Below are 13,473 nucleotides of genomic sequence, written 5' to 3'. Positions count from 1 at the left end.
ATCCTCAGCACCACCGTAAACATTCACTTCCAGATCCACACCACCTTCAGAGGAACCTTCATCTAAAGACCCCCCGGACCCCGACCACAGTTCAGCGACTCGGTCGCCGACTTGGTCAGCACACATGCCCTCACCTCCATGGACTTCCTCTTCCTTGGGGACCTGAACTTCCACCTCTAGAACAACACCGATACCAACTCCACCACTCTGATTGACAACCTAGCCAACCTTGGACTCAGACAACTCGTCAGAACACCCACGTACTCTGCCGATCACACGTTTGACCCCATGTTCTCTGCAAGCTCCCACGTCTCCTTCAACCACACCACTGAACTCCACTGGACCAACCTTTGCTGCATCCACTTCACCTTCAAGAAACCTATCACGCACCACCGCACCCAACAGATGCCTCGCCGCTGCTGGAGCAAAGTCACCGAAGACCAGCTAACCACCACCCTTGCCCAGAGCCCACCCACCGACCCCACCAACCCCGACACCGCTGCCCGCACCACAGACAGTGGATAAACGACTGCACCAACACCCTCGGCCTGAGCAAGAAACCTTCCAACAGTCACACCAACAAGAAAGCCAGCTGGTTCACTGAAGACCTTCGGGCCTCCAAGCAAACCTGCCGAAAGCTGGAGAAGAACTGGCTCCGTGAACGAACAGCAGACAGCCACGCAGGCCACAAGAACGCCACCCCCAGACACTATCACCTCATCAGATCCACCAAAAGGGCCTCCTTCAAAAACCGCCTAGACAACACCGCGCACAACAGCAAAGAGCTCTTCAACATATTGAAGGAACTCTCCAACCCCAGCTCCAACACCAATGATGTCCCACCCTCGCAAGACCTATGCGACTCGCTGGCCACCTTCTTCAACCACAAGATCGCAGACATCCATGACAGCTTCAATGCTACGACCGCCCGACAACCACTGAGACCTCCGCCCCCAAACCAACATCCGCACTAACCACCTGCTCTCCTGGACCAACATCAATGATGACAACACCATCAAGATCATGAACACCATCCACACCGGATCTCCGTCAGACCCATGCCCACACCACCTCTTCAACAAAGCCAGCACATCCATCGCACCCCATCTCCGGAAAGTCATCAACACCTCCTTCGAGACAGCAACCTTCCCGGAGAGCTGGAAGCATGCCGAGATCAACGCCTTACTCAAGAAACCCAAGGCTGACCCCAAGGATCTCAAGAACCTCCGCCAATCTCCCTGCTCCCGCTCCCGGCAAAGGTCATCGAGAAGACTGTCAATGATTAACTGACCTGCTACCTCGAGGAGAACAACATCCTGGACCCTTCCTAGTCCGGGTTCCGCAGCAACTACAGCACAAAGACTGCCCTCATTGCCGCCACCGATGGCATCAAGTCCTTGCTGGACAACTGAGAAATGGCAGCCCTCATCCTCCTGGACCTGTCAGCTGCCATCGACACGGTCTGCCACCACACACTATGAATACACCTTTACAACGCCGGGGTCCAAGAGAAGGCCATGGACTGGACCACCCCCTTCCTCTCCGGCAGAAAACAGAGCGTCTGCCTTCCCCCTTCTGCTCCGAAGCCACTGAGATCATCTGCGGCGTACCCTAGGGCTCATCCCTCAGCCCAACTCTGTTTAACGGTATAGAGACAAAATATCGACTCCAAAATATCGACTGGACATAATATCGAGTTTTAAATATAGACTGGACAAAATATCGACTGGACATAATATCGACTACAAAAATATAGTTTTTCAGGTAAGTGAAGTAATATCGACTGTATAAAATATAGATAGCAAAAATATCGATTTTTTAATAATATATAATATTTTAGAGTGTATTTTTATGTAATAATATGTGTGAATAGTGTGTATTAATGTTATAAAATATTTTATTAAATGAATTTTGTTTTTATAATAATTGTGTAATGTAATTCTGTAGCGGGTTGTGGGTTTATAGGGGAATAGGGTGGGAAGTAATTTAATAATAATTAATTAATATATGTTTGTTAATATTTTTAATTAATAATTAATTGATAATTAATTAATATTAATTAGTTAATTAATTAATATAATTTCGAACATATTTTGTATTAGTAAATAATTGTTAATTAATTAATTGTAATTAGTTAATTACATTAATTAGAGTACATTTTTAATATATATAATTTTGTGTTATTTTTAAGTAATTAATTTGGAAAAAATAATATTAATTATTAAAATAATTACAGCTAATGTTCTAATATATTTACTTTATTGTTATTGTTAATTAATAATTAATTGGTAATTAAATAATATTGATAAATTTTGGGTAAAGGAGCATTTTTAGGGTGCCGGGTCAGTTTTCAGTTTTTGGGTAAAGGGGCATTTTTAGGGTTCAGGGTCAGTTTTCAGTTTTAGGGTAAAGGGGTATTTTTAGGGTTCAGGGTCAGTTTTCAGTTCATGGGTAAAGGGGTATTTTTAGGGTTCAGGGTCAGTTTTCAGTTCATGGGTAAAGGGGTATTTTTAGGGTTCAGGGTCAGTTTTCAATTCATGGGTAAAGGGGTATTTTTAGGGTTCAGGGTCAGTTTTCAGTTTTTGGGTAAAGGGGCATTTTTAGGGTTCAGGGTCAGTTTTCAGTTTTTGGGTAAAGGGGTATTTTTAGGGTTCAGGGTCAGTTTTGGGTTTTTGGGTAAAGGGGTATTTTTAGGGTTCAGGGTCAGTTTTGGGTTTTTGGGTAAAGGGGTATTTTTAGGGTTCAGGGTCAACAAATAAGATTGTAAAAAATTATTTTTATTATTTTCATTTATTATTTAATTATTATAATTTAATTTAAGTCGTTTTAAGTATATTTTAGTAATTAAAATTTAATATTAATTTAATTTAACACTGTTTTTAATAAAGTCGATATTTTTACATCTATATTATTGTTAACGATATTTTGTACTCGATATTTTTGTACTTACCTGTTTGTAGATACAAACTCGATATTTTGACTGTCGATATTTTGTCCACGATATTTTGGCAAGTCGATATTTTGTCCCTCGATATTATTTCAGTGATCCCTGTTTAACATCTACATGGCACCACTCGCCCACGATGCACGTCGGCACGACCTCAACATCATCTCCTATGCCGATGATACCCAGCTGATCCTCTCCCTCACCAAGCACCCCCACACTGCAAAAACCAACTTTCACTAAGGAATGAAAGCCGTCGCTGAGTGTATGAGGAACAGCCTACTGAAGGTTAACTCGGACTAGACGGAGGTCCTCATCCTTGGATCCACCCCTTTGGCCTGGGACGACTCCTGGTGGCCGACCGCACTGGGAACCCGCTCCAACACCCACCGACCACGCACGCAACCTAGGGGTCATCCTCGACTCCACCCTCTCCATGACTAAACAGGTTAATGCCGCCTCCTCCTCCTGCTTCAACACCCTCCGCATGCTCTGCAGGATCTACAAGTGGATCCCCACTGAAACGAGAAGAACGGTCACTTAGGCACTTGTCAGCAGCAGGTTGGACTACCAAAATGCCCTCTACGCAGGAGCATCGGCCAAACTATAGAGACGGCTCCAGTGAATCCAGAATGCCTCTGCACGCCTGATCCTCGACATCCCCGCTGCAGCCACATCACACCCCACCTGAGAGACCTGCACTGGCTCCTGGTCAACAAGAGGATAACCTTCAAGCTCCTCACCTACGCACACAAGGCACTCCCAACACCGGACCAACATACCTCAACAAACAACTCAGCTTCTACACCTCCACCCACCAGCTCTGCTCCGCCAACCTCGCCCTCGCCACTGTCCCCTGCTTCCGAAGAGCGACCTCCGGCAGCAGATCCTTCTCCCACCTCACCGCCAAGACCTGGAACACCTTCTCCATCCACCTACGGCAGATCAAAGACCTGCTGACCTTCAGAAAACTCCTCAAGACCTGGCTTTTCGTGCAGTAGCAGCATTCCCCACCCCAGCGCCTTGAGACTCTCACGGGTGAGTAGTGCCCTTTACAAATGATATGATTGATTGATTGATTGATTGATTGACTGTTGTTAGTGATTTTGTGACACACTTGCAAAGGAGTATCAGAAAAGAAAGTAGTAGAGTGTAGGTTAAAGACACTATTAACTGTGTACTGTGGTCACAAGGTGGTGGACAGGGATTATGAAGGTAAAAATTGTTTAAATATGTTTTAAGGGCCATTTATATAATTGCCGCGTGGTGTACAAATCACGGCGGAAAAATGACAGTGTCTTTTTTTATTAAGTTTGCAGGTGAGATACTTCCTAGGAGCACTATTTACTTATAATGTGGTGTTAACTTTTCTGATGGGGAGGTGTGGTTGCATAGGAAAAATTTCAGTCTAGGTTTAAACTGTTTTTATTTAACAAATAAACTTTCTTCAGAAACTGACGCTGTATACATTAAAGGGATTACAATAAAAAATGCAATTTCATAAAATATCAGTTAAGCGTGGCCCTACCCTCCTTTTTTCTGCTATAGTTTGTAAAAGTGTTGCCCCATATTCTGGATAATGTAAGAGGGCATCAGTTACTTTTGGATGAAGTAGAATAGAGGTGCTACAACTAACACTCCCGCACTACATTATCTGGGGTGAGAACAAGTAAAAAACAGTAAAATACAAGTGACTTCATATTACATAGAAATGTATGCATTTACATTTTTCAAATTTGTATTCTGTAGAATTCAGGAAAGTTCTGTCATAGTGCTTAGAGGTCGAACACCGTTCCTCTAACAAATCACATACTCACTTAAGAACATATAGGATGGTACTAATATAACATACAGTACTGGTCTTATATATTCTTTAGGGAGAAGGTGAATAGGAACCGCAAAAGAGAAGAATAGAAATTAGAAAATAACATTCAGAAATGTAGGGTTTATCAAATATGTAAAGTAACAAAGTATGTATGCAAGCTTTATTTTGTATTCTTTTTATTCTGCAATTTCATAAAATATGCTCCCTGAAAAAAATATCTGATCAAGTACGTTGTAATGTTTTCTGAAGTGTATTACAGATGGCGCCGGGAAAATCTCCCATTTCTCTTCTGTAACAATAGGACAATCTATTACAATATAACGATTGATACGATTGTTACAGTAAAAAGAAAAGGAAAATAAAGTTATCTATTTAACAAGACATCCATAACGAAATACTTTCGAGCGGAAATTATTTTCTGAACTTCTTTTCTCCGGGAGGTCAGAAAGTTTGATCTTCGTGGCGACAGGTCATAAACTCCTCTGAGATCATGACTGTGAAAATTATAATGTATATATTCACAGTATATGATCAAAAGGGGGAAATAGACTAACAACCAGAAGCTGGTGATGTTGCTTATATATCTTTACTCTTTGTGACGACAGGTCATGAAGTTCACTGAGATTAGCATAACTGTTAATATTATAATATACATATTATTGGTATATAATCCCTAGGGGAAAACACACTAACAACTGGAAAGTGGTGACGTTGATTGTAAATGTTTAAGGTTTTCGCCGACGGGTCACCAACACCTCTGAAGTGAAGTACAGTATCAATATTATAATATAGAAAGTCACAATACATAAGCTGAAAGGGGGCAGAAAAGGAGCAATGTTGTAATCTATCTGTTTCTGAAAACAAGCTGTTGACGTTACAGAGAAAAAGGGAAAAACTTGCAATAACACTTTTTTTCTAGATATAAATGTTTAAATATTGACAAATAGCCACAAATTATAACTATCTACTATGCCATAATGAAACAACTTTCAACTCCGGAATATGTTTGTTGATGCAAAGCAAGAATCTGATGCTAGAAAGGGGGACCTGCATCACAGATTGGCGACGCAGAAATAACTCGAGAAAAAAAAACTAATCGCACAATAGGTGTGGTTTATATAGTTTTTGGTTGTTTAGTAGTCTATGGAAGGAAGATTGGGCTCCCCCTATGTAGTTGTTACGTTTTGCAGTTTACACATGCTCACGTTTTAACTGTTTTACATGTACACGTGTTGGGAAAAGTTACAAACTGTGAAGATGTAAAGGTTTTGATTTCCATAGTAACACGTATAAGGTCCTCATTATCTACATACGATGGAGAGTTTAAAAAGTGTTACCCGGTAAACTGTTTCCTGTGCATTCTCATGATTAAAAAAATCTAAATAGAAGATATAAAAAAATTACTGTTTACGATAGAAGAAAAAAAAGAATGTATTAATATTTGTTATCACTATGCTTTTTATTTTAAAAAATGCCAGCATTTGTAAAGCGTAAAGCTACTCCTGGAAAGGTGTGCCAGCGTTGGGGGCGTTGGGAAGATTAAACAAGGTGTTACCTACAGTGAGATAGTGGTGGGCTAAGATGATGATGGAGTTTAGATTCGAACTGTGAACGCTGTTTTTGAAAGTGAGGTGTTATAGGTGCTGCGTCATACTTTTACCACACTTATATGCTAATTACTGCTAATTAGGTTGAACATATTCTTAAATTATAAGTAGGACTCCTTGATTTATGTTTTGTATTGATTTTTACAGATAAATAAAGACAGAAAAGTATTTTCCTCTCTGTATTTATTTTAAAGTGTGGATACATACGGTAATTGTTTTTTTTTTTTAAGCGTGTGTAAATGCTGTCAATGATGAGTAGTAGGACAGTAGGTATTTCGTTCTAAAATTAAAAGTGTAAAAACAATAAAAGACTTTTAGTAAAGAGCCTTAAAGAGCAAAATATATCCTCGTATAAGAAAACTGGCACATTTTAATATGAAGGATGTGTATAGTTTACCATCTAAGAGTGTTTATATGAGTGAAAACGGTCAGTCTTTCAGCCATGAGTGCATCATTATCAGTAAAATAAATGTGGAAAAATACTAATTTCAGGTTATTTTTTTTTTACAAAACTCAAAATATATTGGCAAATACACATACAATTATTAAGTTATACGAAGGAATTATCTTTTAAAAAACCTTTGAAATTCACTGAAAAAAACATAAGTTTCAGGCAGGTTATAGTTATGATTTATCATTTAAAAAACCTTAGAAATTCACTGAAAAATCCATAGGTTTTTGGGGTGTTATAGCTAGCTGGACATTTCACTCATAGAAAACCATTGAAATTCCTCCGTTATAGCTAGTTGTACTAAGTATAACTCGCGCGCCTGCAATCCACTACTGATGATGTCACATATTACATTATTCATGACATGGTCAGTGACATCACTGATGACATCACTGATGACATCTCAAATGACATCACTGATTACATCATCCATGTGAAAATCAGATACTCCTCATTATACACTAGTATAACCTTTCATCACTCACTGTAAAATACTTGAATCCATTGATACACCAATACAATTTTGTTAAAACTCACTCAATGATTCCAAGTTCTACACACACATTTAAACTCTTGCCTATAGATTTACTCATACATGCTAAGAAAGATCAATAGAACACTATTAAATGTACTTATACACCTACATCAACATTACACACCAGCACACACCCTATTCACTTATGAAGCCATCATACCCACTTATGCAAACAATTGATCATACTTATATTTACTAAGCTACATACTTATACAAAAACCACTTTATTTATTCATATATGCTGTCAATGATCAATAGAACACTATCAAATATACTTATACACCTATATCGACATTACACACCAGCACACATCCTAATAACTTATGAAGTCATCCTACTCACTTATGCAACCAATGGATCATACTTACTTTTACTTAGCTACAGACTTATATCTATTCCCATAGATAGTAACTCATACTTGGTGTGTTATAAAATCACTATTACAAGTATACAGTTTTCGATACAGTCACTCATACAATCACTGAGTCTTATGTATACTAATTTATATACAACTTCCACATACATTGCCTTTTATATTTCTTCTTTGGTGCACATATATCATTGAGAAATATATTTGCTCATCAACACACCCATAAAGAGATTCACTCACCCAAAACAACTGTTTTCACATAGTCTTAACCTTATATATGTACCTAATCAACTATTTACTCATCTTTAGACAGTTACACACGTTCTGTCAAGCTATTCACACGTTCATTCTCTCATACAAATACTCTCCTAACTAATTTAAAACGAATATAGAGTTTCGCATACCTAGTAACCTACTTATGCAGTAGTTTACACAACAAGACACCGAGTGAAACAAATATTCACACAGTTAAATCACTATCCCATATATTTAGTGTGACATTTTAAATTAGTCACTTACACAGTCAATCCCAGTAGTAGTAAATCCTCAATCCAGACACTTCTACATCCATTCAGGCTTCAATGCAGATTCCTTTATATATAATATTTATATGAATAACAAACCAAACCTCATTCACTGGATGATGTCATCAATGATGGCATCACTGATGTCATTTGAGATGTCATCAGTGATGTCACTGATCATGTCATGAATGATGTAATATGTGACATCATCAGCAGTGGATTGCATGGATTCCGCATGGGGAGATGCTATCTTGCATGTGGAAAAGCAATCTGGTTTGGATTTTGAAAGTGAGAACAGATTTCACTGTTGTGTCTTTCAAAATGCAAACTAAGATTGCTATGGGAGGGCAAAAGGCGCAAGACTCAAACCCTCTCATAGCAAACGGCAGTGTCCCGGGAATAGGCATGCGGAATTTGCAGATTTTCCAAGATTTCGCGATCCGCGAATCTCGTGAAATCGCGGTAAAATCCGTGAACCAGCGGGGACGAATTTTCAGCCAAGCACTTACAGGGTTAACAGAGCAGGTGCAAAAGTTGAAGCTAATTTTTTAAACCTTTTACAAAAGGGTTACAAAGAAATTAACTTCAACTTGGGCACCTGCTGCAGTAAGCCTGTAAGTGCTTCCTCGCACCACGTTGTCTACTTGCAACTATTCTCTGACCCTTCTCTGACCCTTGAAGCAGGGTCAGAGAATAGTTAATATTAATAATAATAATAAAGCCATTTCTAAAGCGCCTGGCTACACTCAGAACAGTGTGTCCCCGCGCTAGATTGCTACTAGTTCCCAAAAGGCAGATGTTAAAGAAAAAGAAAGCCAAGGCCAAAGAGGAGGGGGTGACTTAGATGACTGGAAACAGGTGAGTTTTATGTTTTGCGCGGAATCTGATTTCTGAAGGTTCCATTTGGAGGTCAAGCGGCAGTTCATTTCAGTGTTTAGGAGCCAGGTACCTGAAAGAACGACCACCCATCCTAGCTCTGCGGATACGGGGGAGTTTAAACAGCATAGCTCCGGCCGACCTAAGATTCCGAGTGGGGCAGTGAATTGTGAGAAGCTTTTGCAGATAGCCTGGGCCTTTGCCCTGGGCGATGCGGAGTGTAAAACATAAGGCTTTGAATTTAATGCGTTCCTTGACCAGGAGCCATTGAAGTTTCGCCAGAGCCTTCTTCCCTGTGCTCTACGAGGCAGGTTAAGTACCAGGCGGGCAGCCGCATTTTGCACGCACTGCAGTTGGTGCAGGCCTATTTTACTTAAACCTAGGAGCAGGGCATTGCCATAGTCAAGGTGGGGTGTGACTGAGGTGTGGACAAGTGTCTTCCTGGTGTTGATGGGGAGAAGGTCAAGGACTTTACGGAGGGTTTTCAATATGCTCAAACATCTTCCCATAACTTTACTAACTTGAGATTTGAAAGAGAGGTCAGAGTCAAGCATCACTCCAAGATTTCTGACAGAGTCCGTGGGAGAGAGAATATTGCCCAATTCAGTAGGCCACCACATGTGCGACCAGGCAGAGGGGGATTTACCAACAACCAAAAGTTCTGTTTTTCTGCCGTTCAGGCGCATAAAGTTGTTATTCATCCACGTTGCCACTGATGACAAGCATTTGGAAAAGTTAGTAGCATCTTCCGTGTGGTTGAGCGTAAGCTTGATCGTCAGTTGGGTATCGTCAGCGTAAGTGACAATATCCACCCCGAAAGCTTCAACTCTGTGAGCCAGGGGTTCCATATAGAGATTGAACAAAGTAGTGCTCAGACTAGAACCCTGTGGAACCCCATGTCTCAGCTTCCGGGGGGAAGATTTGAAAGGGGACAGTGCATCTGAAAACTCCTATTTTCCAGGAAAGATTTTAACCAGGCATGGGCAGATCCCTCCACTCCCATATCTGAGAGGCGGGACAGCAGCATTGTGTGCAGCATGGTGTCAAAAGCTGCACTGAGGTCTAATAGAACCAATGCTGTTGTCTGTCCTTCATCCACCATTTGTCTAAGACACTCAGTGGAATAGAGGACGGCTGACTACGTAGAGTAGCAGGCTCTGAACCCCGATTGTGTGGGGTGGAGGAGGGATTCCTCCTCCAGATATTTCATCAGTTGCCCATTTGCCACTTTTTCCACTATTTTCATACAGAAGGGAAGACGGGAGATGGGACGAAGAATTTGAAATTGGGAGATGTGGACATTAGGTTACAAGTCATTAAATGGGGTCAGGCAGATCAGTGCGTACTTATTCTGCAAGAAGCCATTCGGGGCCTTTCAAAAGCAAGTCATCTTTAATAATTGCCTCTCGCTGCATGTACTTGCAAGGTCCTCTGATTTGCTCGTATGTAAGCATGGGCTGAAAATTTGTTCCGCTCGCGGAATTTGCAGATTTTCCACGATTTCCCGATCCACGAATCTTGCGAAATCGCAGTAAAATCTGCGAATCAGTGGGTACGAATTTTAGGCCAAGAACTTACAGGGTTACAGCAGCAGGTGCAAACGTTGAAGCTAATTTTTTGTAACCTTTTACGAAAGGGTTACAAATAAATTAACTTCAACTTGGGCACCTGCTGCTGTGAGCCTGTAAGTGCTTCCTGGCGCCTGTTGCCTACTTGCAACTATTCTCTGACCCTGCTCTGACCCTTGAAGCAGGGTCAGAGAATAGTCACAAGTAGGCAATGAGGCGCCTGCCACGAAAATTAAACCTCAACAGGAAGCACTGACAGATATCAAAACAAGCATTTGCAATGCAATAGGTCTCGCATTAGAAAAGTTTGAGCTATTGGTCTTGGACAATTTTTTTTATTTATGTTGGTTTTGAAAATAGCTAAATGAATAGCTTTGTCATTTACAATGCCAATAGTTATAACTTTCGCAAATTTGACACCTATAGCATTTGTAATGCAAAATGTTTTGTATTTACGTGACTTAGATGTATTGATATTACAAATTACAATGGCTTTTAATTTTTTTAATAATTAATACTTAAATAAACGTGATTTAAATTTATAATGGCAATAGCTTAAACTTTTGTAAATAACTTTTGTGAAGATTATGTTCAGTTTATTTTATTGTGACGAAAATCCAAGAACAGAAGTGAAATATTAACATCTTTTTGTGACATTTGTAATAAAGCTTGAAACATTGAGGGAACATATTTGAACCAGTTGGTGTTGAATGGTTCCGCAGATTGATGCTGGGGTGGCACTGAGTGGTGCTGTGGTGGTGCTGAGTGGTGGGGTGGTGATGCTGAGGGATGCTGGGGTGGTGCTGAGTGGTACTGTGGTGGTGCTGAGCAATGCTGTGGTGATGCTGAGTGATGCTGTGGTGGTGCTGAGTGGTGCTGCTGAGTGATAATGTGGTGGTGCTGAGTGATGCTGTGGTGGTTCTGAGTGATGCTGTGGTGGTGCTGAGTGATGCTGTGGTAGTGCTGAGTGGTGCTGTGGTGGTGCTGAGTGATGCTTTGGAGGTGCTGAGTGATGCTGTGCTGGTGCTGAGTGGTGCTATGGTGGTGCTGAGTGATAATATGGTGGTAGTGCTGAGTGGTGCTGTGGTGGTGCTGAGTGATGCTGTGGAGGTGCTGAGTGATGCTGTGCTGGTGCTGGTGCTGAGTGGTGCTATGGTGGTGCCGAGTGATAATATGGTGGTGCTGAGTGATAATGTGGTGGGGCTGAGTGATGCTGGGGTAGCGCTGAGTGATGATGTGGTGATGCAGAGGGCAGAAAGGCAAAAAAAGCAGTCTAACAAAGGACAGAAGGGCAGAAAAACAAGGGAAAAACGAGTCTAACAGAGGGCAGAAGGGCACAAAAAACGAGTCTAACAGGGGGCAGAAAGGCACAAAAAAGAGTCTAACAGAGGGCAGAAGGGCACAAAAAACGAGTCTAACAGAGGGCAGAAGGGCACAAAAACAAGGGAATAACAGAGGGCAGAAGGGCACAAAAACGAGTCTAACAGAGGGCAGAAGGGCAGAAAAACATGGGAAAAATGAGTCTAACAGAGGGCAGAAGGGCACAAAAACAAGGGAAAAACGAGTCTAACAGAGGGCAGAAGGGCACAAAAAACAAGTCTAAAAGGGGGCAGAACGAATCTCGCCCTGCTTGTTTGTCCACGAAGATGCCACCTTTTTGTGCAATACCTCTACTCAACTGGAGTACTTTCTACTGTCTAATCAGTAAGTGCTCCCTCATTGGCTAAAGGTATAGGGGCAGATTTACAATAACTGGCGCATCCCCAGGGATGCGCCAGTTACTGTGTGCTGCAGCTCCGCCACCCATGGTGCGCCGCATTACAATGCGGCGCACCATGTGGCAAAAAAACGGCACAGATGCGTCACGCATCTGTGCCGTAAAAGCAGCGCATTGCTGGAGCTGGGTCGCAGCGCGACGCAGCTCCAGCAATGCTCTGGGAGGCCCTATCTCCCCAATGCTGCGTCAAGCCTTGCGCCTGCTTCAAGCAGGCACAGGGTTTTGACGCAGCATTGGCCTAAAAGTGACTGAGTGAAATCTTTTAGGAGGCGTTCCTGCGCAGGAATGCCCTCCCCTGCCCCGGAACGCCTCCTGATGGCGCAGGGCTTTACAACGTGACGCATCTCTCTTTAATTAATCTGGTTCCTATCAGAGTAAGTGAAAAACATGGCTAGATAGCTTCTTGCTCATTCCTATTTTTAGGATCACTTGAGACTTCTTTCTCACTAGTGTGATGTCACTCTGTTGTTCATACCCTATGTTAGTCATCATTTCAACATGAAGGATGATTCTAGCCTTATATTTTGTAAGCCTGGGCGGGCAGCTACGCTCCGTGCACGGAGTGTGCGTAGTGCCGGCTTCTACGCATTTTGCGTAGCAGGCGTAGAATTCGGCACTACGCACGCTCCGCAGACGGTGCGTAGCTGGCCACCACCTGCCTCCCTCCCGCCCTCCCTAAATACTCTCACGAGAAATGCGCATGTGCGGCCGCCCGCGCAGGCGCATTAGTACCCAAGACGGTGGCGATGAAGAGAGGGAGCCCCAGAGACGCTGCGGGCAGCGGCGGGCAAGGTAAGTGCCTTTTAATTCTTTCTAACAAGGGGTGGTGAGGGACAGAGTCTCTGAATTAAGCAGAATACTCTCACCCAGAGCAAACCAAACTACAAAAGCCAATTCTTACACTGGGAAGGAAACAAGCTACCGGGGACCGGTTTCTGGCATTTCAGCCATCTTCGGGGCCGTCTTCTGGCATTTCAGCCGTCTTCCGGGCCGAAG

This window comes from Lissotriton vulgaris, chromosome 5, assembly GCF_964263255.1.
Source record: "Lissotriton vulgaris chromosome 5, aLisVul1.2, whole genome shotgun sequence".
NCBI classification, from domain to species: domain Eukaryota; kingdom Metazoa; phylum Chordata; class Amphibia; order Caudata; family Salamandridae; genus Lissotriton; species Lissotriton vulgaris.
The sequence above is the reverse complement of the archived record's forward strand: the minus strand, read 5'-3'. Positions refer to the sequence as shown.